The sequence below is a fragment of the Alosa sapidissima genome, chromosome 16, assembly GCF_018492685.1.
Source record: "Alosa sapidissima isolate fAloSap1 chromosome 16, fAloSap1.pri, whole genome shotgun sequence".
In the NCBI taxonomy this organism is placed as follows: Eukaryota; Metazoa; Chordata; class Actinopteri; order Clupeiformes; family Clupeidae; genus Alosa; species Alosa sapidissima.
The window spans coordinates 32,614,121-32,639,174 of record NC_055972.1 but is presented as its reverse complement, the minus strand read 5'-3'; the positions used below and the strand labels follow the sequence as shown (position 1 = coordinate 32,639,174).

The 25,054-nt window shown below is 40.2% G+C and overlaps 1 long non-coding RNA gene across 2 annotated transcripts; it reads left to right on the top strand.

Annotated features, from left to right (window-relative positions):
- Nucleotides 1–7,869: 7,869 nt before the first annotated feature.
- On the top strand, nt 7,870–23,389 carry LOC121685516. Of its 2 annotated transcripts, none has more exons than XR_006023375.1 (3): nt 7,870–8,154; nt 8,489–8,586; nt 23,350–23,389. It is a non-coding gene; the product is annotated as an uncharacterized LOC121685516 (long non-coding RNA). The 2 variants fall into 2 exon arrangements; XR_006023374.1 differs by lacking the exon at nt 23,350–23,389 and adding an exon at nt 9,479–9,511.
- Nucleotides 23,390–25,054: the final 1,665 nt, after the last annotated feature.

Sequence of the window (25,054 nt, the reverse complement as noted above, 5' to 3'; positions counted from 1 at the left end):
GAAAACTTGGTGTTGCCTGCACAGGGCTTCCTGTGGCTGTTTTATTCCTGGCCCACCTATTTGGCTCTTTTCACTCTTCTAGGGCTTCCTTTGCTCGATTTAACAATGAATGCCGAGCTAATCAGCTCCCTCGGAAATGCGCTGCTGCTGGAGAAGCTAATCCCCCTCTCCTCCTCTTTCAATGGGCTGTCGTCTTCAAAAGGACTTTGGGAAAAGGCTTTGCATGGATTCACACTGTTTCCTGAATAGAAGTTAGTTCAAGTATTGTACCAAAACAAGTGGGTATTATAAACAAATACTTGCCAGCAACCAGCCCACCTGTAAAAAGTGCCAACCCTACAGTAGCACATGGCAACAAAAACGGAGGCCCTCCAAATGTGATGCAACCTCAAAGAGATTAAAGGCCCATTGAGTTTGGGCCAGTTCATTTCTCCACCACCTTTTTTATCAGAAAGTGTCAAGGAAGCCCCTCATTGACATCTTATTTAAAAAATAATGATCAAAATCAAAACCTCCCCTTGACACTACATCCGTGACCCTAGGTTGAGAGCCAGTCAAAACAGTACCACTGTTATTCCAGGTTAAACAATGTTTCAATTAAACAGATACAAGACAGAGATATCTACGTCTGAAAGTTGTTGCAGTTGTCAAAACTATTAACAATAAAGTCAAAGGCCAAAAGATACAAATAATTTAATCAAAACACTAAACACACTGTTGTGTGCATAATTTGTTGTCAAAATGATATATAAATATGTTCATTCCACAGTATTATGCATATTTCACAGTATATTCAAAGTCAGCTGTGGAGAAATCAGGTATTCAATTAACAAGCATGCATTACATTTATATTTAATAAAGGTTAAGATCTCAACTGAAAGAATTCTGTGAGCTTTGGATTTGAACAAATGCTCTCTCAGGGATGTGTGGAAAATGACTCTGAACCTGTTCATGAGTAAAACTTTCACTGAAGAGACTTGCGACATGTGACCTTCGACCTTGTGGCTAAACTTCTGTGTCTTCTGCGTCCAGACTGAAGAAAGGTCATTAATAGAAGGTTGGCCTTGCCATTTGCAATTTGCACTCGGGCATGAGGCAGAGGTGACGGAACGAGGTGACACTAGATGAAGAGTATAGAAGATTAAGAAAATGCATGTTCAAGAAGGCCTGTCTCGTCTGCTGTTTCGGTGTTCTTAAGTCTCAGAATATGTTGATAGCAGTCAAGACAAACTGATCTCTAAAGAATGACAAAAAATCATGTCCCAAAAAGAGTGAGCTTCACACTATACATCACTTTGGGCTAAGATTTCACACCCCAGCCATCTTTACATCCTCTCAGAAATGGATGTTGGTTTGTATTAATTTGGTTTGTTTTTTGAAAGGCCCGAACCGGTACCCAGTATCTGGCCCTTAACATTATGGAAAATATTTTAATCGAAAAATGAAGCAGCCATTTTCTGAGAATATGTTTAAGGTTTATTCATAGATCCAATAATTTGTGTAGCTTTTATATTGTAGCTATTTGTAGACACCAGTAGGCCATTGAGCAGAGGGCCAGATGTGAAAGCTTCACATTACTGAATATAGAAATCAATGTATCCCAACAGTTATGAACAGCAATAAAAAATAATACAAATAATAATTTACGAGAATGTCAACATATTGGTTGTTAACATTTAGTGTGTGTGTGTGTGTGTGTGTGTGTGTGTGTGTGTGTGTGTGTGTGTGTGTGTGTGTGTGTGTGTGTGTGTTTGCAATGACGTGCCTCTCTTTTAGCCTCGCCAGATCACCATAGTAATTTATGCTGCAACTTTAATGTCAATGGCACCAAAAGTATACATTGGTAATCCTCTGAGATGCCTCTCTAGCAGGGGCATCATGCAAGCCAGAATTGTGGAAGGGGACATGAGAAGCATGGGGTTGTGGGGTATGATGGATATTAAGTGTTGAATAAAGTTGGGGTTACGTCTGCTTATACAATTGTTAAGTTTGTAAAAACTGGCACCAAAATACATCACGTGCTAAGAGAGATCAGACAGAGTGGCTATCTCATGGAATATACATGCTTCTAGACAACAACTGTTGCGTCAGAGGCTGATATTTTCATCTGCATCTTAACCTAGATATTAAATAGAATTCAGTCTTCTGCTAAAAACGACCTTATCAGCTTAATATAATTAAATATATTATATAAATATATATTAAAGCTGCCATAATATTCAAACAGCTGTGGGTCACTGGCCAGCCAGGTTTTTTTTACTTTGAGGTACAGTATAATCTATTATGGGATAATAGGAATACGCAGGGGTGTCGGACTGGGGGTAAAACCAGTACTGATTACTAGGGCCCCAAGGGGAGGGAGGTCTGAAATATATTTTGTTATATTTATTATGGGGGCCCATCAGGACTGCCTATGCTCAGGGCCCAGGATCTTGTGCTATGCCCCTGGGAATACATTCTTTAGGCATCTTATGATGATGTGTAGTATACTACTGTATCAGTGCACTACAAGGGTATGTGTACAAATTACATAAATTGAGCCATAGCAAGTATATGGATGGGATTTCTGCCAGAACCCCACTAAACCCTGTCCATCCAACTGGAGATTGAGTCTGGGTTGACTGGGGTGGTAGTGTAAAGTGACTTTCACCAAGGCGTTGAAACGTGCACAACTGGTGAAAGATTAAACAGCACGGGATCTCTATACACATGCATCATACTCACATGCTTACTTGGGATGGCAAACCTGGAGAATCTCTCACCACCTTACAAAGTACCTCTTGCCTGCAGTTTATCCTAGTGGAACTGAAGGAAGTAACTCCAGGCTGGTAGCCCTGTGTCCAGTAAGCCAATCATCACCACTCCCCTTAATCTTACAGTACCCTTAAGGCACTGTCCTAAAGAATAGGACACTTACTGGGCTTTGCTTTGAAGGTTACCCCCTTCCAGCATGTGTGACTGCAAATAAGGGGGGTGCTAATTTACCATAACATTAGAGGTAATTGCTATGAGTTAGACAAAGAGGGTGGTTGGTTTGGACAACTTGTTTGTTCTTTCATTCTCACACTTTTGCAGCAGATACTGTAGTCAGATAATACTACTCTGGGAACTAGACCTAGGAGCACCAGTAACACTTCAATACTTAGTAAGCTTGGTTGTTTTACTGTAGCTGTCTCAGCAACATGACTTTGAATATCACACAAACTTGAAACTAGTTGATAAAACTTCAGTATCAAATGCTGGGTTGGAAACAACCCAAATTGGGTTATTCCTAGCCCAGGTACCTGGGTCACTATTTGACAGACCTCGGGTTGGGTTAAAATAACATAATCAATTGGGTTGGTGACTTTATTGGGTGTTCTGTTTTTTTGCTTATGGATTTCCAAAAACATATTTCTTTATTTTACTTATGTACATCAAGGTGAAATAGGGCTGAAAAAAATCAGCTAAAATAGACATAGGAGAATACATTATATTAATTTTGATATTTTTTATTGATTGCCACAAATGGGCTACAGTACAAAAGTTAAAAAAAAACACTGTTTCATTTCATTCAAACACTGTTTCACTGTTTCATTTCATTTTGAACAACAATTTTACTAAAATCTAAAAAACATTTGACAAAAAAATTAAAAAGAAATATATATAAAAAAATTAACTAGCAATGCTCATACAGTAGTGTACTGACAACAGTAGAGAGAACTTGTCCAAAATACCTGTGCATCCTGCAGGAGCTTATCTGGGAAATCTTTGACCTGTTGAAAACAGAAAAAATATAGGTGTTAACAAAAATACAATGGATGAAATGTGTCTTGTGAAATGAAACAGGCAGCCAGCTACTCTAGTGACTACTCTCTCTCTCAGCCTCTAGCCTACCATAACACAGAGTAAAAAGTATAGACACATGAAACACATCATACACTAAAATATGTCTTACTTTGTGGGATCCTGTGTGGAATGTCTGGACGGGATAGATGGAACACTTGAAACACAAAGATTAAAAAGGTTAAAACAAAGATTAATGATTCTTTTAGGTAATCAGTGTCAGATCATATCGGATTCAGTCAGAATGACGTATGAATGAGGGCAGCCTTTTTGCACTCTGCACAGCCTAGCCTACGAGAGAGAGAGAGAGAGACTTTTCTTCCTACCCAAATTAAAACCGAAACAGGCAGCCAGCTACTCTAGTGACTACCAAGTGGAATCTCTATCAGCCTAGTAGTAGAAACATTGTCTTTAATATAAAGATACCTGCTAGCTAGCCACCATGCTCTTGGGTCAAACTAACTTGACTGTATGTAGTTTTAGACTAAGACAGCTAGTTTGATTGCAGGAGAACAGACTAGACCAGTGGTCTCCAACATGGTGCCCGCGGTGGGTATAGATTGGGTACACATTGTAAACAAAATTATTAATTGCATAAAAAGATTGTTTTGTTTTCTTTTTTGTTAAAAAATTAGATTTGATTCCCCATGCAAACTTTGAAATGAACAAACTGAACAAAAATGTTGGTAGTGTTGCATATCATATATGATATTAAAGTATTGAAGAATCAGATGAAAATACAGTTGCTTAATGTATAAAACTTATAGGCCTACACAATATTGATAATTTAAAAGTTAAAATCACATAGGCCTATTATTTAGGAGGACTACCCTCGCAAAAAAGGGGTGAGGGTCTGTCTGTTTCAAATGAGTAGCCCTCCATATGATTTCGGGTCTTCAGGTAGCCCTCATTCCCAAAAAGGTTGGAGACCCCTGGACTAGACTGTACTAGCCTGGCTAGCGCCACCACTTCTCAAAGAGACGTGGTCTGGGAACCAAACGTTCATTTTCTCGTATTTGAAAAAAATGCCCAGATCCGTTTATTGGGTGCCACGGATGTCTATCAAATGCGTCTGTGCATAGCTCATCATCGTCTTGCTTTCCCACCTGTTCTGTGATTGGTTCCCTCATTTGCTCCATGGTCTCCAGGCTGCCTTAGCAGCGTGAATCAAATCGCGCGCAAGGCAGCATGGGAACACCCAGGCTAAGACTGTACAGGTCATGTAACCAAAATGAGTCTGAGTGACATAGCTTTAATTGCTTACAAAGTTGCTTTACAGACTCTGTTCTGTGTCTGCGTGTTAATTAACTTACATTCAGGAGAGCTCATCACTGGTCTCTTGTTGCCAATCATCTTGTACTTTTATACATGATTGCATCAAATCACTAGCGCAATTTTAAAAACACTACGTTAAAGCCTAAAGTATGGTCCCGCGTCTGCGTCCCGCGCACGCGGCACTGGTGAGCGCGTGACGAGAATTGCGTCATTTTTACAGCATGTGTCGCGTCTTTGAGTCGACCGAAATTTAAGACCGCGCGTCAAAGTGACGCGTAGACTGCGCATGTGTGAAACGGAACTGCTGTAAACACTCCCCTCCAGTAGGTGGACCACATAGAAGAACAACACTTAAACGTAGAAACAAACCTAGACAGAAGAAGACTTGTTTGGTTACCATAACGACGATGGAACAGAGCGCCTGTCCTCAGCTTGCCTGGCTTTGAGTTACGTGAGACACCACGACATGGAGTCAACTTCGACCGATGTAAAGCCACAATCCACAGATACATTCTTTAACATTATATTTAACGGTCACTTTACCATCTATGGTGTAGAACCCAAAGTATTTCAAGACACCACATTTTAGATGAGTTGGGGACGTAATTATCTGTCTGCTGGCCGTTCTGTGCGTTACCTTTGATTGTCGAAACAGGGTGGCTGCATGGGCTCATTGTGGCTACTGGCTATTATATTGGCTTGATTTGGTCATGAGCCCTGGATCATATAGCACTGAATGAGATGGTAAACAATAAAATAAAACTAATCATAGACAGTGACAGCCTTTACTCCATGCATGGAGAGCTGACATGACTTCGGATTAAATGCATCTTTTAAAAATGAGCGTATGCTGAAATCAAATCGCAAAACCCAGAGCCAATTAAAGGTATCTATCTACAACGCTCAGGCGAAACCCATGTAACACTTGCTGATCGAGATGCATTCTCGCCTGTTCCTTATATAATGCGTTATCAATAGTGATTATAATAATAAAGGGAATGTAGCCTACCTCTCCCTGGTGCAATCATTATCACCTAGCCTACTCCTGAACAATGCTGAACTCAAATCTCGAAACTCGCCTGTCAACACCGGGAAATGCGCTACACAGCACTAAAAACCGAATAGTTTATTTATAGTTCGACTACGGATATTTCACGTCATGTTCGAATAAAAGTGACAGCCCTACTCCCTGCATAGAGAGCTGACATGACTTCGGATTAAATGCATCTTTTAAAAATGAGCGTATGCTGAAATCAAATCGCAAAACCCAGAGCCAATTAAAGGTATCTATCTACAACGCTCAGGCGAAACCCATGTAACACTTGCTGATCGAGATGCATTCTCGCCTGTTCCTTATATAATGCATTATCAATAGTGATTATAATAATAAAGGGAATGTAGCCTACCTCTCCCAGGTGCAATCATTATCTCCTAGCCTACTCCTGAACAATGCTGAACTCAATCTCGAAACTCGCCTGTCAACACCGGATAATGTTATCATAATAATAATTGAAGGAATAACCTAGGCTACCGCTCGCTCTAAATACACCCATTATCACAGTGAGACATACATTATGAACACAAATAGTTACTTCAAAACTTTTATTGACACGTCATATTTACAGGTTTTTGGTTCATACTTTTTGGTATGAGGCAGGTGTGAAGACTCAATACAAATTTAATTGAGGACATCTGTACGCACAACTCTTTCTTACCATGACACTGCTGCATGTGTTCAGAAAAATGTCTTTACTTTGTATCGCACCAATATTGCTGCCCTCGCAGCACCGAGTCACTAAGCTACAGGCTAAGTAGCCTAATAAGCAAGTAGGCTAAGCTAGTCTCTCAGCTATACCAACAGGTGTGCTGTGTGTGTTCTGGTGGATGATAAATGGAGCGATGCGATGGGCCAGCTTATCAAACTTCCCAGCAGACAGGCGAACGTACTCGTGGTGCTTTTTCCTTCATCAGCTCTTCCTTCGTTTAGTGCTCGCACATCCCAAGTTCTTCTTTTCTTCAGGCGTTTCAGGCTTTTTTGCTGGTTGTGTCCTACTTTCAGGCTCGACGTACCGCCCCCAGTTGGTGGGGCAGAGTATCACAGTTAATCCGTAGTGCGCAGGCGCTAACCGTAACAATTTAACGCGCATTCAGGACAGCAGAAATTGGAGTATGCTTCACGTCCACGGCAAAAATGACGCACGTCTTGGACACGCGCAAATGTGACGCAGGACCATGCCAGAGCCTTAAGTCCAAACCCTTTCATTTTAGTAAACTATGTGTACACGAACAATGTTCTCAATGCTCGAGTTCATGTGTAGAGACACTGATAATACTTCGATCAAAGTTTCAAGTTGTGTTGAGCCTTCTTAGTGTTTTAAAAATAGCGATTTTGACATGATCATGTATCAAAATAGTAGTGCATTCAAAAGGCCACCCCACCCTCAGCAAAGGGTTATACAATACTCAGACTTGCTCAATTTATATCTCATATTTTACTCAGGCTTATCCATCAGAGAGCTCTTTAAGTGAACTAATGTAATGCTCATCCAGACCTATTTGTTTTATAAATTAGTCTGATCTGTAAGAGCTCTAGCTGTTGTACAACAATTCTCAAATGATTTTCATTGGCTTATTTGTTTTAATTGCACATATTTTCAAGTTCACATTTGCAAACAGTAGGCCTAACCATGTGATGTGACCACCATATAAGGAGATCACCTGTTAAATTCTCGCGCAGGGAGACGACGAAATCGGAGAAGCATACGTTTTCCTGAACGCACTTTTGTCCTCAACCTTTGAGTAGATATTATAATCAATGGTACGTGAAGGCGGCACAATTTGATTTTTGCTACCCCAGAGCTAACTTGCGACTTTAGAGTTAGAGAAATCAAGTTAGACTCCAGAGGTCTATGATGGTAGGATGTGACAAACTCCCATGCAGAAGACTCCTACCAGAAAATGCAGTCTAGATTTGGCGCCCAGTGAAACCAAGTGAAACGGTGTGTGCGTATGAAGGGTTGTGCAGAACTTGCCACCACGAAAAACTCAGAGAAGGTACATTAACATTTTGGTAATTTGCTAACGTTCTTGCATATTTTTAGACTCGATATATCATTGAACAACCTGACGAAGCAGCACATAAAGTTAGCTAGCTAGTTAATGTTAGCTACTTGTAAGTTACATCACTGGCTGTGCCGCTTGTATATAAAGCTAACGTTAGACAATTTAATGTTGCTAGCTTACTTTGCCTTATACAGCTTTAGTCTGTATGTTTTGAATGGTGTTAAGCCATGCTGTAGCCAAAATGCACGGAATTTTAAAATGTCTTTGGGATGTCAGTCAAGATGACAAAGCTAACGTTATTGCCACTGGTTTAAACTGGTTCCAGCTCAATTCCACTGAAAAGAGGCCGGCAGCTTCTTAAAACATTGGAAGACTACGCTAGACCATCAGATCAAATTGCTGAACAAACAGCGTACCAAAATGGTAAGTATATTTTCCCCCACAATATGTTCTCACTTTTGTTTAACCTGCTATAAATTACAGCATATTGTAACAGGAGTAAAAGGGCATTCTTGTAACCCAGGTAAACTAGGAAGTAGCGTTGCTGCGGTCGAGGGATCAAGAAATAGGCAAGTTAGCATCTGCAGTCATGAATAACTTACCAGTCAACATTTCTTTTGCAATTAATAGAATCTGTAGCATGCAAATCAAACCAGCTATTAGTCTAACTGAAATAAAACCATGATATATCTAGGTATGGTGAAGGGTATGTGATGTGGGGCTATCTATCTTTTAATTACAAAGGCCAAGGGAACTTTATCAGGATGCATAGTATCCTGAGTCCATTCAATAACTGGCCTTTAAAAATAAAAATCTGCCTGCCTCTATGGGATTTTAACATGGGGGGTTCCTTACTTATGCCCCCTGTATTTTAAGGAATAACATTTATTAATTTACGATACCTGGTTCATTCACAAAGAATATTGGTGTGTTTAAAAGTTGGATTTTTTCCTCATTTTTTAATTGAGGCATTAAGATCAATTTCTAACAGATGATTTATTGTATTCCTCTGGTTGTCTTAACTTATGCACAGTTGATGGTTTTATAAAGACACCCCTACATCAATAAATAGTTTATGTAGACTGTCACACAATGGTAAGTGGAACATTGGCCACAGCTTGTAACAACTTCATTTTTTAACATTCTTTGCGTAGGGATGTGTACACAAGGATGTGTAACCTTGTGTAACTTTGTGTAACTTGGGAATTACAACAGAAAGGAACACGTTTCAGCTAATCAAAATCAATGACTGAAACTGTCAGTTTCAGAGCTATTATTACCACACTGATAGATTGATTTTGCTTTTTATTTGCAGCCTACGTTATGCACTGTGGAACGCTCTGCGGATGGATAGCTGTGGAATCCGCAAAGGTCAAGAAGGCTTTTGTTACGAGGGCTGGAGGTTCCAAAACATCCATGAAGCTGGGGTAATTTTCTCTTATTTTAAATTATTTCCAATTGTGGTGAGCATTATTGGTGGGCTTTTTATAAAGGGTAGGCCTCTATTGCACTAAGATTATTCAACCTTTATACAGTTAACATCAAACTGTGTAGCTACGAAAGCTACAAAATCACATTGTCATAGAAATGATAGAGGCGAAATTTCCACTAGGTTTTATGAAGATATTTTACAGATGGGCTGAACATGCATCAAAAGTAAAAAAAATGACATGGCCAAAATGATTAACTCACCAACAATATTTGTTGTATGGTGTATACCAGGGATCACCAAATGGCGGACCGCGATCCGAGTCCGGACCGTGACGTGATCCTATCCGGACCCAGACCATAATAGCCTAATTTAGATTTTCACGTAAGATTTCAAAGCTGCGCTAAATGTTTCGTTGGTTAGGATAACAGCATTTACTTCAGGAGCTTCAGGAACCATCATTTCGCTTGCTGCTACTCAGCCAGTGAAATCTGTGAATTCTGATAAAGTCGAGTCAGTGAGTAAAGTAGCCTACTATGGGGAAGAGACTGATAGCCTGAAACGAGCGAGGAGAGGAGACGGGACGAGAAACAATCAGATGGATATCTAAGTTAACGATAAGTAAGTTATTTTCAGATCATCGATTGCTCAAAGAGGAGGAAGCTAGACAGCGAGAACAGAGCTTTATATAACGATACGGGGGCAATACCACGCAAAACTGTCACGTCCGTAATGCCAACTAGGCTAAATATGGATGTGACCGTTTTGCGCAGAATTGCCCTGGACCTCTTCTATTCTGAGACAGGCGATTTTTAAAAGCGCCAATTTGAAGCACCTCTACTAGACAAAGCATATTGAGCAAGCATAGGGTAGGCTAGGCCCATTCAACAGTGAACTGAGACCACAGAATATTTTACGATTTAAGAAGGCAATATGATTGATCCACCACAATCTAGTTAAGCCGACATGCATTCACTGCCCAACAACGTGATGTTCCTGGGTTTCCAGGATTTCGGGTCAACATAAAAAAAACTAAAAAAATTAAATTAAACTTGCTGATTAATGGGTTCAAGGAACCAGCCTTGTCTCAGCTCAAATTTTATTTTAAGTTCACGTTAAGATCTTTAAAATAGCCAAGGCTACTCAGTTTTTCTCCCCAATCACTCTTATCTTGCCTTATTATGACCGCCGCGCAGCGAAGCGATTTTTTTTTTTTTTTTTTTTTTTTTCCGCATGCCCAAATTTCCCATTCCATGTGCACACATGTGCATAAACAGATACACACGCACACACATACATTTACAGTAATCATACGTATGACACATACTCACACGTAGACATATGTACGCATGCATGCACATGCACAAACACACATACGCAGGCAAACACACAAGCACGCACATACACACACACACACACACCCACACACATAAACATAAATTTGTACACACACACATGCACACAATTCAAGAATTTTTCCCGTCATCTACTCCCTGAATTTTTGGTCATTGATACCCGGGACACCGAACCAACGGGGTACATGAAATTTGGTGGGTATGTAGCCCCACTAGACTTTTACGGAAAAATTTCATTTCGTCCCCGGGTAGTTGGTAGTTGTAGTCTGTGAAATTAAAAAGCATGTGTGTGTGAAGTATCCAAACAATGACACCTTCATTTCATTATGGCTGCTTTAGCAAAACACCTTAAGCTACTGTGTAGTGGGTCCCATTTAGAAGTGGCTACTTCATTCGCCCTTTCCTTGACTCATGGAGCTGCGTGAATGTTATTACAACTTTTCGCCACGATATGACAGTTTAAGTCCGCTTGATACTGTAAGGCGTAAGCCATTGGTTTCCAAAGGAGATTTTATTTGTGTCGCCAGCATAGCCTATTGACAATTTATGTTGTAAATAGGCCTACCTTATAATCCTACCTGTAGCTTAGGGAAGCTAACAGCTTTCTATTAGGATCTAGTTTGTTAGTTACCGTTTTGTCATAACTCCCTGATGCATTTTTGCATTTAGAATAGCCAGAGCGTGTATATCTCAATCGGAAAATTAAACAATATTGGGTGCCTATGGACTAGGCTGGGTGAACCCAGCCTGATCTGCCCGCTATTTATTTTTTGATTTCTTAAAAGATTGAGCTTGGTCTGATGAAAGCCAGACTAGCCATGGACCTCAGTTAAACAATGCAAGGGAACATGAATCAGCCTATATTTGCACGAACAATAACGGACAAAAGCTCTTCAACTTTGGCACGTTAAAATGTGTATGAACAGTCTAGCGACGCATTTCATTCATCAAGGCCCATTTGGACATGTCAGTTATTTGCACCACTGGTTACTAGGCTACTGTTACTTAATTTGTGCATTAACAATAACGTTTCAGACTACTGTTACTTAATTTGTGCATTGACAATAAAGTATTACATTCAACTAAAGATGACTAAAATCTTATGTAGAAGAAGAAACATTCACAAAAAATCCATCCATCCAAAAATGACCTTTGTTTTTGATAGCTGTTTTCTTCTTTAGCTATTCTACAATCTATTCACCTTTTCAGCACCAGTAGGCTACTTTCTGTGCAGCCGCACACACACACTCAGGCATGCCAAACAAGCATACACAAAAGTTTCAAGAGTGGGGGATGGAGTAAAATATGGAGACAAATTGAAGTGTGATTTATTTTCGCGGAACGGATGTACAGGACTGAGCGGCGGTCATATTTTGTACCGCTATGCGGTACATCTAGTTTCTCCTCATTTCGAATGTTGCCTTTTAGGCTACTTATTTTATTTCACATTAAACATTAGGCCTAGGCCTACAATCTTCTTGAATTTCCCCTTGGGGATCAATAAAGTATCTATCTATCTATCTATCTATCTACAACTAGGCTCCATCCATCCATCCTAATATTATATATACACAGTGGCGATTCTAGACATTTTTAACAAGGGTGGCACTAGTAAGGCACTGATTCAAGGGTGGCATGAGGCAAAACATCCAGATAAACAGAAACAGGCTCAAGATGTGAAATTAGCACAAATACATTAGGGAAACCAGATGCAAACACCATACTCATAAATTGAAGGACAAAAAAACACAAATACCTTACTCTCACATAAAATGTCTTTGTATTTGAATAAAATTGAAAACAAACATATTAAAGTTAATTATCTAAGTTGTCTGTCACTAGGCTATGCTGTTCTAAAACAAATTCCATCATGGGGACATTAAAATATAATTCATTTTATTATATTACTGTAAATGAAGATATACAAAATATACTCATCCAAGACATTTCCCCCACTCTATGGCCATCTATTTTTGTAGCTGTTACAATAATTTGACCTGCTTTTTTGTCTATTTGTTTATTTTCTCAAGAAACTTGAGGTTGGTATGAAGGAGTGTATTGTGTATGCGAGCAATTTCATCTTCCTGAATCTCAATATTATGATCACAACAAGTCTGGGCAAATTATTAATTACATTTTCACGAGGGGTAACTTGTTGCAGGGCAACCATAACCGGTTCCATGTCTTCCGATTAGATCAGTGGTTCTTAACTGGTGGGTCGGGACCCAAAAGTAGGTCGCGGAACCATTCTGGGTGGGTCGCGGAGCTTGTGGTTAAAAAAAAAAGAAGAAATCGCCCATTTCAAATAGACTTAAATTGAGACGAAATGGTGCAGAATCCACAGTGTGCGATGTTCACAATTGCTGGAACATGAGTGAAAATACCTCATAATAAAGTACACCTGTCAAAGACAGACCTGTCAAGTACTTTAAGGTGACACCAGGAGTTGGAGACTTCACAAATGTAATGCCAAACAGCATGTTCCAAACAAATAGGCCTACAGGCACTTCGCCTTTCTTAGCATGTAGCTCACCAAATATGTTGTCTTGAACGCTATAAAATATATATGGGTTGTGACTTCATGAACATGGGAAATTGTGGGTCCCAAAGCCAGATCAGTTAAGAACCACTGGATTAGATGATTAATCATCAGTTTTTTGAGAACTTTAAAGTTCTCAAGAAACTTGAGGTTGGTATGAAGGAGTGTATTGTGGATGTGTGCAAACATTGTGCACGTTGCACATGGTGCAACTTCTTGCAGGGCAACCACATAACCGGTTCCATGTGTTTGAATTGGATGACTTCCATGTGTTTGAATTGGATGACTACAGTTCTCAAGAAACTTATCTCCCTGAATCTCAATATTCTGATCACAACAACTCTGGGCAAATTACAAGTCAGCACCAGTGCTGCATTTATCGTTTTGCACTTTTATAATCACATCACCAAAAGTAGGTTATTGGTTTTACCAAAATAATTTGGCACTATTTTTAAACTACAAACCTATAAAGTATTTTGATACAAAATATGATGCCATTTTTTTCCAACTAAATAAAATAAAAATGACAACATACTATTTTGTGTTTTACACAGAGGTTAAATTGGGCCGGAGCGCACCGGAGCGCAGCTCCGCCTCCTCAGGTCCACAACACACCCTACCGGAGCTCAGCTCCGTCTCCTTCAACACCAAATATTGCTATTCCACTTGAATTATTTTTAATCTCCTGGCATATTATGAGACTAATTAGCAAGACCACACAGACACCCAGACTACATGGAATCATAAGACGTCATAATGCATTGATCTATCGCTGCGTTCTCTAGTTGTCTAGTAACCTGCGTTGTGTTGAACCTGCACAGTTTATCATCGTTCCCGCCCACAGCCATCAAGGGGAAACTAGAGTTGACTTTTAGACAACTGAACTTCATAAAAGTTGTTTTGAGATTCAGTAGGCCTACGTGTATTCAAGCTGTCTGTCTGGTGGAACAAGGTGAGTGCTTGTTTGTTTTTGAAGGCAAATTACACGAGAAATAACAAATGAGCCAAGCTAACGTCAATAATAGAACTAGTGCTGCTGCTGCTAGCTGCTAGCCGAAACTTTCATTCAGTCCGTCAGAAACAAAAAAGCCAACTAAGCTAATTAAGTATCCCAACTAGTGCTGCTGCGATTAGTCAACGTGAAAATTAGTCCACAGCATTTTTTTAGTCGACGTGTCGTTTTACTGCCTATTTATTTTGGTCTCCTGTCTCAAATGGCTCAGTGTACACACCGCCGCCGATTTGAGCTGCAAAAGAAGTTCTGGCCGCCCTGTCAAAGAGGCTTGTCAAATAATACCGGGAAGCTTTGGCCGCTCTGACGTGGCAGCATTCTACTTGCTTGCCGTTTGCCTCTGAACCGCATCATAGCTCATTACCATAAAGTTCCGCTTCTTGCAGCTGAGAGAAGCCGGCTTCCATTGAAAATTAATGACTTCCTGTATCTTTTGCCGGTCAAGTCGGCGGCGGTGTGTACGTACATTCTCTGGTACAGCTTAGATTGTTAATACAGAATGTTTTTGAACAGTTTACTTAATGAGCTGCTAAAAAACATAGGCTGACATTGATGTGAAGATTGAGTGAAAGCCCAGACAGGATATTAAGAGTGACAAACTAGTGAAAGAATGTTTTGAAACATTCAGATTTAAAAATAAATAAATAAATAAATAAAAAAAAAAAAATATATATATATTATTTATAGTATATATAATAATATTTATTTTGGAATGTGGAAAACATCCCACTTCGTTTTTATTTGGTAATATTTAAGTTTTTTTATATTGTTTACATTTGTATTTTTAAGTTATGTATATTGTTAATGGCACAGATGACATTTTATGTTTTGGCCCTTCAGTTGAGTTGAAAATAAAATGGACACAACGAAATAACAAACACTTGATTTTTTTTTAAATTAGTCGTATAGATTAGTCAACTAATCAAAAAATTAGTCGAAAGATTAGTCGATAGAAAATTAGCCTAGTCGTTAGTGGCAGCACTAATCCCATCGTTTACAGAGAAAGAGACAACTCATTCTACTAGCATTCGCTGTGTTGATAGTTTAGGCCAATCTTTCAAAAAAGATTAATAAGCTGATTGTGTTCATTTAGACACTGATTAAACATTGATGAAGCGGACCCTGGAAGATTTCTTTGGGGGGTAAGTTAATGCTGCAATTGCCATATCAAAAGAATGTAAATAAAAAAAACATGTAAATCAGTTTATACTTTTTACATATGGGTCATTCTGTGTCACATACACACCTAGAGCAGTGGGCAACCCCTTAATCCGGTGCCCGGGGAGCAGTTGGGGTTAGGTGCCTTGCTCAAGGGCACCTCATGAGGTGCCCTTGAGCAAGGCACCTAACCCCAACGGATCCGTGGATGTGGATATGGGAGAGCGTTGTTCAATCACTCCCCCTACCCACATTTTTCCTACCAGTCAGGGATCGAACCGGTCGAAGTCGGATTCCCTAACTAGTAGGCCACGGATGCCCCCGGTGATAGAGATTGAAGATGTAAACCCAGTGTGCAGAATCAGTCATTTTGATGTATGAAACTATGCATTTAGTAGAAAAGCCCTAAAGAAAGGCACAACCAGCAACCCAGCTCTCAGCAATGGCAGTGCTAGCAGCAGCAGCCCAGCGTCAGCTTTCAGCAGCGGTAGCAGCGGCAGCCCAGCGTCAGCTTTCATCAGCGGTAGCAGCGGTAGCAGCAGCAGCCCAGCGTCAGCTTTCAGCAGCGGTAGCAGCGGCAGCTCAGCGTCAGCTTTCAGCAGCGGCAGCCCAGCGTCAGTTTTCAGCAGCGGTAGCAGCGGCAGCCCAGCGGCAGCTTTCAGCAGCGGTAGCAGCGGTAGCAGCAGCAGCCCAGCGTCAGCTTTCAGCAGCGGTAGCAGCGGCAGCTCAGCGTCAGCCCTCAGCAGCGGTAGCAGTAGCAGCGGTAGCAGCAGCAGCCCAGCGTCAGCCCTCAGTTTGCCAATTTGTTGGACTCTGGCTCAATATGAACACTTCAAAACCAAATACTCGTTCATATTCCTATCTAATAATGCACTGGGATGTGAAATATGCAGAGATGCAGGGTCACCAGGTGTGCTAAGATCTGGTTCAAACAAATACACTTTTTCATCAGAGTGGCAATATGGCAGAGTTAAACCGTATGGGGATACTAAAGACAAGCAGATGAAATCGTTACGAAAAAAAATATGCGAGCATGTAACATCGCATAGCCACAAATTAGCCGAGACTATCTGTGAAAAAAAAGAAGAAAGTGCATTAGATGCCAGCTTCCTAAAAGCACAACAAGAACAGCTGTGCACCACTGAGAAGGTCTTTAGAACGGCATATCACATTGCCAAAAAAAATCGCCCATACACAGATCACCCTTCGCTTATCGACCTACAGCGCATGAATGGTCTTAATATGGGGAGAGTTTTGCACACTAATGTCACATGCACAGATATTGTTAATTTCATCTCAGAAGAAATGAAACATGCCCTGATGACCAGCATCAGGAATACAAGGCCCAAAGTGTCCATCCTGATAGATGAGAGCACGACACTAAGCAAAAAATCTTGTTTAGTTGTATATGTTCGCACATCAATCCAAAATTCAGACCCACTCACTTTTTTCTTAGAGGTTATTGAGCTAGAACAGACTACTGCAGATGGCATCACTGATGCATTGCTCAAGTGTCTCATGGACAATGGGTTAGACGATGAGTTTCTGAAGCAGTGCTTTCTTGGCTTCTGCTCAGATGGGGCATCGGTGATGCTGGGTAGAAAGGCAGGGGTGTATGCGAAGCTAAAGGCTAGGTATCCAGCAGTGGTTGGCTGGCACTGCCTTAATCACAGGCTAGAGCTGTCAGTTGGGGATGCCGTAAGGAGCTGTGTGGAAACCAACCACTTCACCAGTTTCCTGGATAAGCTGTACTGCCTTTATAATCAGTCCCCAAAGAATTTGAGGGAACTGGATGAGGCTGCATCAGTAGTGGGCACACAGTTGAGAAAAATAGGTCGTGTGTTAAATGTGAGATGGGTTGCCTCATCCTACAGGACAGTTGAGGCTGTCTGGAAGATGTATGGTGCTTTGCACCAGCACTTTATTAGTGCTGCTAAAGATACATCGAGGACCTCGGCTGAAAGGTGCATGTATGAAGGGCTTGCAGCTAAATTATCGTCAGAGGGTTTTGTAGTCAATTTGGGACTAATGTTGGATGCTCTAGAGGAGCTGAAAGACTTGTCTGAGGCATTGCAAAACAGAGAAATTCGTCTCTCAGAAGGGTTAAAAAAAGTTAAACGGCAGGCTGATGTTTTTTTAGCAATGATGGAGACACCAGGCCCTCATTACCAGATTGCCTGTCAGGCTGTTCAGGATGGAGTTTTTAAGGGGGTTCCGTTGAAAACTGGTGGGAGACAAATAAAAATAAATTGTGAAAAGTTTTTTCATGCACTCAGTTGTAGCATGCAGTCCAGGATGGTCCCAGAGCATGAGCTGGAGCTTTTCAATCAGATAAATGTCTTGTCACCTGACACCTGGCCCTCTCCAGTGCCACTCTTGTATGGAGAACAGGAATTAAGGCAACTGTGTGATAGTCTGGCAATGAATTACTGCAGTGTCAAACAGGGTTACAGGGACTACAAGGAAAACCCTAACATGTCAATTAAAGAGGGTCTTCTGAAACTAAAACACACAGTAGACACACTGGCTGTGAGCACAGCTGAATGTGAAAGGGGATTTTCAGCAATGAATGCTATTGTTTCACCACTGAGAAATCAGCTGAAGATTGTGAATGTGTCCTCTTTAATGTTCATAAAGTTAGTGGGTCCACCACTAGAGTTGTGGAACCCAACTAAGTTTGTTAGGAAGTGGGTGATGACCAGGAGGTCAGCAGATCATGCTGCCTGTAGACAAAGGCAGCATAAACCTGAGGAGCCTGCCTTTACTCCTATTTGGAAGCTGATGAATGCATGAATAAGTAAATGTGATATATTTAAAGTGTAAACTGTTATGTCTGCACACAGGTGCCTCAAGTGTTGTTCGGGTTGTTTTGTAGCCATTGAGTTGAGTAATTACCTGTAATTAATGTGATTTAATCAAACATAACATAAACTGCCAAAAAAATGATTCTCTTAAATCAACATAATTTTCTTGTTTAAAAAACAATATTTTCAAACATGTTCAATTTCATACATTTTCCGAGGGTGAAATCTGTTGCCTGCCTGTTAACATTAAAGGTAAAAAATAATGAATTGTGAATTGTAAAGTATTTCTCTTTGTTTGAATAACTACTCAACACTACATTTACACATTAATACTGGAAAAAAGCCACTTTGGTATAAAAACACATTGCGGTATCATCATAACTATTCCACCTGTGTGTGCATGGTTAAAATTCTGAAGCGCAAAATAGTTACAGGCTACAGCACAAATATTTCCATCCATATATAAAAATAATGAAGTCTAAACTCTGAATTTCTTTTCAAAGTGCACCAGATTGATGCATTTAAACGTTAAAATATACAAAATGTTCTTGCGGGGGAGCATGCCCCCGAACCCCCCTAGGGGGACTTGTCCCCCAGTGCACCTCTAGATCTAATGACACCCCTGATCTGTAATAATGAAGATGGAAGATGATTTTAGGAGGCGGTACAGATTGAAGATGTAAACCCAGAAGTGCATAATCAGAAAGACACAACCTGCCCTTTAACATTAAAGGTAAAAAATAATAATAAAGTAAGTGAATTGTAAAGTATTTCTCTTTGTTTGAATAACTACATACATTAATACTGGAAAAAGAGCCCCTTTGGTATAAGGACACATTAAGTCATTTTACGGCGCGATTTTGAACGATGACCATTCACCGTAAATAAGGACTCCCCCTCCCTACAAAAGCCAATTTAACCACTGGTTTTACATACATGTATCAGACATACTGCCTATCCCTGGCTGTTGGCTGCAGCAACTCAAGCTAGGTAGTACTGATTGTTTTGTGTTTGTTTTGTGTTTATGTTAGTTTTGATCCAATTTGACAGCTTTGCTATGTTGCCCACCCAAAATTTCTACCAGCCCACCCAAATATAGTAGCCTAGCCTAGGTTAGAACCAGCCCTGCCCTGCATGGAGACATATTTTACGATAATAATGGAGAAAATGTTAGCAAAACTTTAGGTTTTTGTTAACGGAATCTCCCGACCCTCATTCATCTATTTGCGCAACAGCCCACATTCTGCCTTCAATCCAGCGAGACAAGTGAAATAAATGTTTTTTTTTTTTTTTTTTAAAGCTGCCATCGTCATAGGCACGATATTTAGGCTACCTCTGTTAAGCCTACACAAAGTTGCGTATTAAGGAGTATTTCCGGATCGGGGAAACCTTTCGTTCCGCAGTTCAATTGTGCCGCAGGCCAATAAAGGCAAGTGTGTTTGCCACTTACATTTCTGACGTCTGACACTTCACACTGCTGCAAGTGCATCAAGATATGTCCCGCCTTACACCATGTTAATGGCCAATCGTAGACTAGGATTTGGGGTGGCACCTGGGGTGGCCAATCGAATCTCAAGGGTGGCCTGTGCCACCCGGAGCCACCCCTCTGGCTCCGCCCCTGTATATATATTATACATACATACATATACATAGCCTAAACATTATGATGCTCCGGACCTTTGCTTGAGGAAATTTTCCGTAACGACCTCGCTGAAGATTAATTGAATACCCCTGGTGTATACTGTATTTTCTGTATTTTGTTTTTGTTCTTGACAATTGTCAGTGTCTCTTGAGTGATCAGAGCTAAATGTTTTGGGCTAGTTTAGATGTAATATTGAGTCATTGTCTTTGATATACCGGATTGACCCTAATGCACTCCTTGTTTACAAATCACTTAAAGGACAAATCCGGTATGAATTGATCCATAGCTCTTGTTGGAAATCACTGTGTGCTGTTCATAGGAAAAAGAAAATGTGGCACAGCCAATTCTGAGTTATGGACAGGGAAGTATAGCCCAGAGCCGTATAGAAGTACTTTTGGTATTCCTGACATAATGCAGGGTAGCCGCGGGGTCTTAAAAGTCTTTAAACGGTCTTAAATGTCATGTTCCTTAATTAAGGTCTGAAAAAGTCTTAAATTCCATTGCCAAAGTCTTAATTTTTTAAACGAAGGTCTTCAATTTTAATTATACTAGCCTGCAAGCAAGGTGAAATGGGGGAAAAAACTAGCCTGGCGGGCCATCCTATATCATTGAAATGTATAGTCTGGAATCGAGCCATTCTCCTCGCTTAATCCAAGGGGCGGGCAGAGAATTGTCTTTCAAACTGCCTAGGCATGCAATAGGCCAGCGCTACGACCATATCCGTATCCGGTCGGCAAAACGGCAAATACATCCTTCGAAAGGAATTACTTAAGTGCATTGTGTTGCTCAACTTTCAAAGAAAAGCACAAGTCCAACTCCTCCAAAGTTGACGCCAACGCCGATTCAAACAACCGCTCTTCGTTTGCCATAGCCACCTTCCTTGTTGTTCACTGTCGCAGGACTGTCGCCATCCTGTTAAGCCCGCCTTAAGACTCTCTAACAAAATAGAGCGCTGTGATTGGATGACGTCCACGGCGTCAGCCAATAGAAATCCCTATGGTTTGATACTAGACGTACAGGCTGAGCAAATTAATTTGCCGCTACTAGGGTGCGTCTAGATTTCTAGGCTAGGAAAAAACAACAACAATGTGAAAATTCAACAGGGGGTTGATTAACGTCAGAGATCGTCTAATTTAGTGTTGCATGGTGCACCGATACTACAAAAGTGTCGCAATAGCTATTAGCAGTTGTCACAATACCTAATTTTATTAGTATCAATACTTTTAAGAATGACCGTGTTCTTGTTTGTGTGCACAAGGCATGCTTCTACTGCCTCCTCCCCAAGCCTGTGGCTGTGCGTCTTTTCTCCTCACACACATATGCGCAGCTGTCGTGCCATAAACAGCGAGACATGGCTGCTAGTTTAGCTTAAGTGATTCTGTTGTAACACATAATAATAGGCTAATATCAAGTTGATTTGCTCACTTGCACCTCTCAACTTTGTGTTGCTAGGCTATGAGATGTACGTAGGTCTACTATTGGGTTTAATGTCATTTAGAAATAGGCAGCGCAACCTTTGCAAACTTTTACATCTGGAGAGAGCTCCTTGCTAACTAATTCTGCTAGCTCAGGTCATGTATGTCATTTGTAATTAGTGCTAAAATCATTATTGAACATGATCCCTTCTATGAACTTGATAGTTTTTTATTTACATTTATTTTATCTAATGACAGACAACAATGAATTGCATCCACATATCCTTATGCATTATGTGCAACTATTATTCACTAGCCTAAAACCGTGAGACTGAAGGCTACAGTAATTACTCACGTATTTCTTAAATTGACAAACACTCAATTACACCTAGGCCTACACACCACATTCAAATTTGCCTAGGTGTAATAGTTTAAAAATAAATATTAAGTATTCAAATGACTAAATATGTTTAGCAATTAAGCAGATTAATAGTAATTATGCAGATTAAAAAATACTATACATTAACTGTACACTTGATATGAATTCGAAGGTATATGAAATGGAAACATATGAAATAAGCCATAATTTTCCGTGTGTGTGGAAGGAGTCAAGCAGAATCTAGGATGCCCACTGGTGCGAATGATAACACTATATTCAATATTACTGATGATGTCAAGGTCGTCTGGGCCCCCAAATCAAATAATTTTTTTAAGAATTATCGAAGAAGTATCGAAATCGCAATTCTTGATGTGGTATTGGTATCGAAACAATAATTTTGGTATCGTGGCAACTACACTAGTCTAATTTCTTAGGATATGCGCAAACAATACTTTGGGTTTTCGCACCGGCAGCAATGAATCAACATAATCAGTCGAAAGGAGAGGACAGCACATCATGGGGAAGTGTTGTTTTAATTGTCATTATGGATTTGATCTGGTGTTTTACAACCTCATAATGGGTGTGATGTAGGTCTTAATTTTCATGTAAGTGGTCTTAAAAAAAAGTATTATTTGGGGTGGTCAAACCTGGGGAAACCCTGTAATGGAAAGAAGATACCGAAGGCTTTTTTGCCATATTGAATCAGCTTTACTTTCTTGTCCATAACTTGTCTAGGTTATGACACATTTTATTGTTCTTTGTCCTTTGGACAGTGCCTGGTGAGCTCGAACAACAAGGCTTTGAATCAGTTTACACCAGATTTTCCCTTCACTGAGACTGTGTGACATGTTCCAGCAATACTCATCACTTAAGCCTCACTGATCACAGGAGAAATGTTCCTGTTGAAACCCACTATCAGAACTAAACAAGGCAACGCTGCATTTAGTTGTTATGCGTTCTGACTATGGAGCCAGCTCCCAGATGACAAAAAAAATTGCCCAAATTACTTTTTTGACATCAGGACTCTGAACTAAACTATTTTCAGATGCCCATTTTTTTTTTTACACTGAATAGGCTTAGTCCAACCAAAACAAGGTTTTGCCTAGTGGTAAGCTGGATAGGGGTTAATCCTAGCCTGACAATACAGTTTACTCACTAGATGAGGTGAGGGAATTCAACAAACTTGTTTAAGCTTGACAAATATATCAATACAATCTGTTTTTCAATTGGGCAACATATAGCAAATATGAGTGGTAGCTATCACATCCCCCATTCTGTGTTTAAGTGATTAATAAGGTGTGTCTGATCTTTGTGCTGTATCAAAATTCCCACAGTTATGAAAGCAGATGGTCAAACAAATGTCTTACTTTGTATTTTTGAGTGGCTCACAAACTAACAATGTTCTATTTTCTGCTCTTCTCTCCCTCCTCCCTTTGGTTGATTCCACCACCAGGATAAAAGACGCAGATTGACCAGCCCACGCTTTCATTCACCATTGTACACAGTATGGCACGCTTTGGCACAAGTTCAGTTTGTTTATGTTATTGTTTATTAGTTCATTTCTCCATGTTGTATGATGTATAGATAGACTTAAATTGTCATTGTGCAGTTGGTCCGTACAATGCAATTTGCTTGTGCAGCTTTTAAAAATAATACTCACATACACACTCACACACACACAAAAATAAAAAATAAGAATACCCAATTTTTAAAAAGAACATATCAAGGCATTAACATGCTTCCATTGCTTGAAGTCCATTTTAAAGTGCAACTGTGCAAGCTCCCATTGCTTAAAGTCCATTTTTAAAGTACAACTGTTTTGCTTTGTTTTATAAAATAAAAGTTTGAAATGCTATGGAGTGCCCTATTTTTTGACCCTCAAACTGATATCTCAATTGTAACTCCTACTTCTCAACAGTTTCTCATTGCAATGTCTCCTCATTTGCTCTATTATTTCTCCTAAGGAGAAACAAGTTGTAAATGAGACTACACTCAAACATATAAGAGATCTCCCGTATTTCTCCTGCGTCTCAAACTAATATCTCTTATGTGACTCCATCTGCTCTATTATTTCTCCTAAGGAGAAACAAGTTGTAAGTGAGACTACACTCAAACATATAAGATATCTCCTGTATTTCTCCTGCTTCTCAAACTAATATCTCTTATGTGACTCCTACTTGTCTTATTGCTATGTGTCTCATCTTTTGCTTGTTTTATTTCTCCTAAGGCAAAATTAGGAGAAATAATTGTGACAAAAGTAATACTTAAATGATCCTTAAAAGAGAATCACCATTTTGCCTCCTTAGCAACAGAAGGGATACAAATGAGAAGCAAAAGTTTCCTCTGGGTGACCCCTTGTAACCTTGACCTTTGACCTCAAGACCTAAATTGTCTTGCCAGCTCTTTGACAACTTGTAGTGGGTAAGTAGACCAAGTTTGATGAATATCTTTCAACTGGCTTAAGAGATATCAGCTAATATCAAGATGTACTAGCATACGTTTTGATCATTGTGCCATGCTCCATTCAAAGCCCTATATATTTTTTTTCGGTACAAATCTGCACGGTAGGCACCACAAATTCTTAATCTACAGAAAATTACGATTCAAATGATACCAAATATGCTTTTGCTGTATTTACTTCCACCTTTGACCCTTTTCTAGGCTAATTCACTCTAACTCTCAAGAATACACTCTAATCCTCAAGAATAGACAAGAACAATCCCATAGAACAACTCGGCTGCAGATGAAAAGAGATCCTCTTTGGGAGCATCACGCAGACTTAACATCACCCAAGGCAAACGATCCACCCAGCTGACGTCACGGAGGCTCGCAACGCGGCTTTCAGTGAGCGGTGAAAACGCTCACACAGTCCATTGGCTTGCGGGTGATAAGCTGTGGTGCGGTGCACTTGGCACATGGCTGTTGGCGACGGCCATCCATAATTCTGATGTGAACTGCGAGCCGTGGTCTGATGTGATGTCAGAAGGGACACCAAAACTTGGCCCGCTGACATTCAAGGCAGGCGGCGGCCCAGTCACGGACATGCTTTTTGAGGCCATGCCAAACAAATTTTGCTGTCTGTGACGCTTTCCTGCCGGGGTGAGAAAGGCCATGAACAGCATCAAATACTTGCTTGCACCACCTGCTAGGGACCTGAC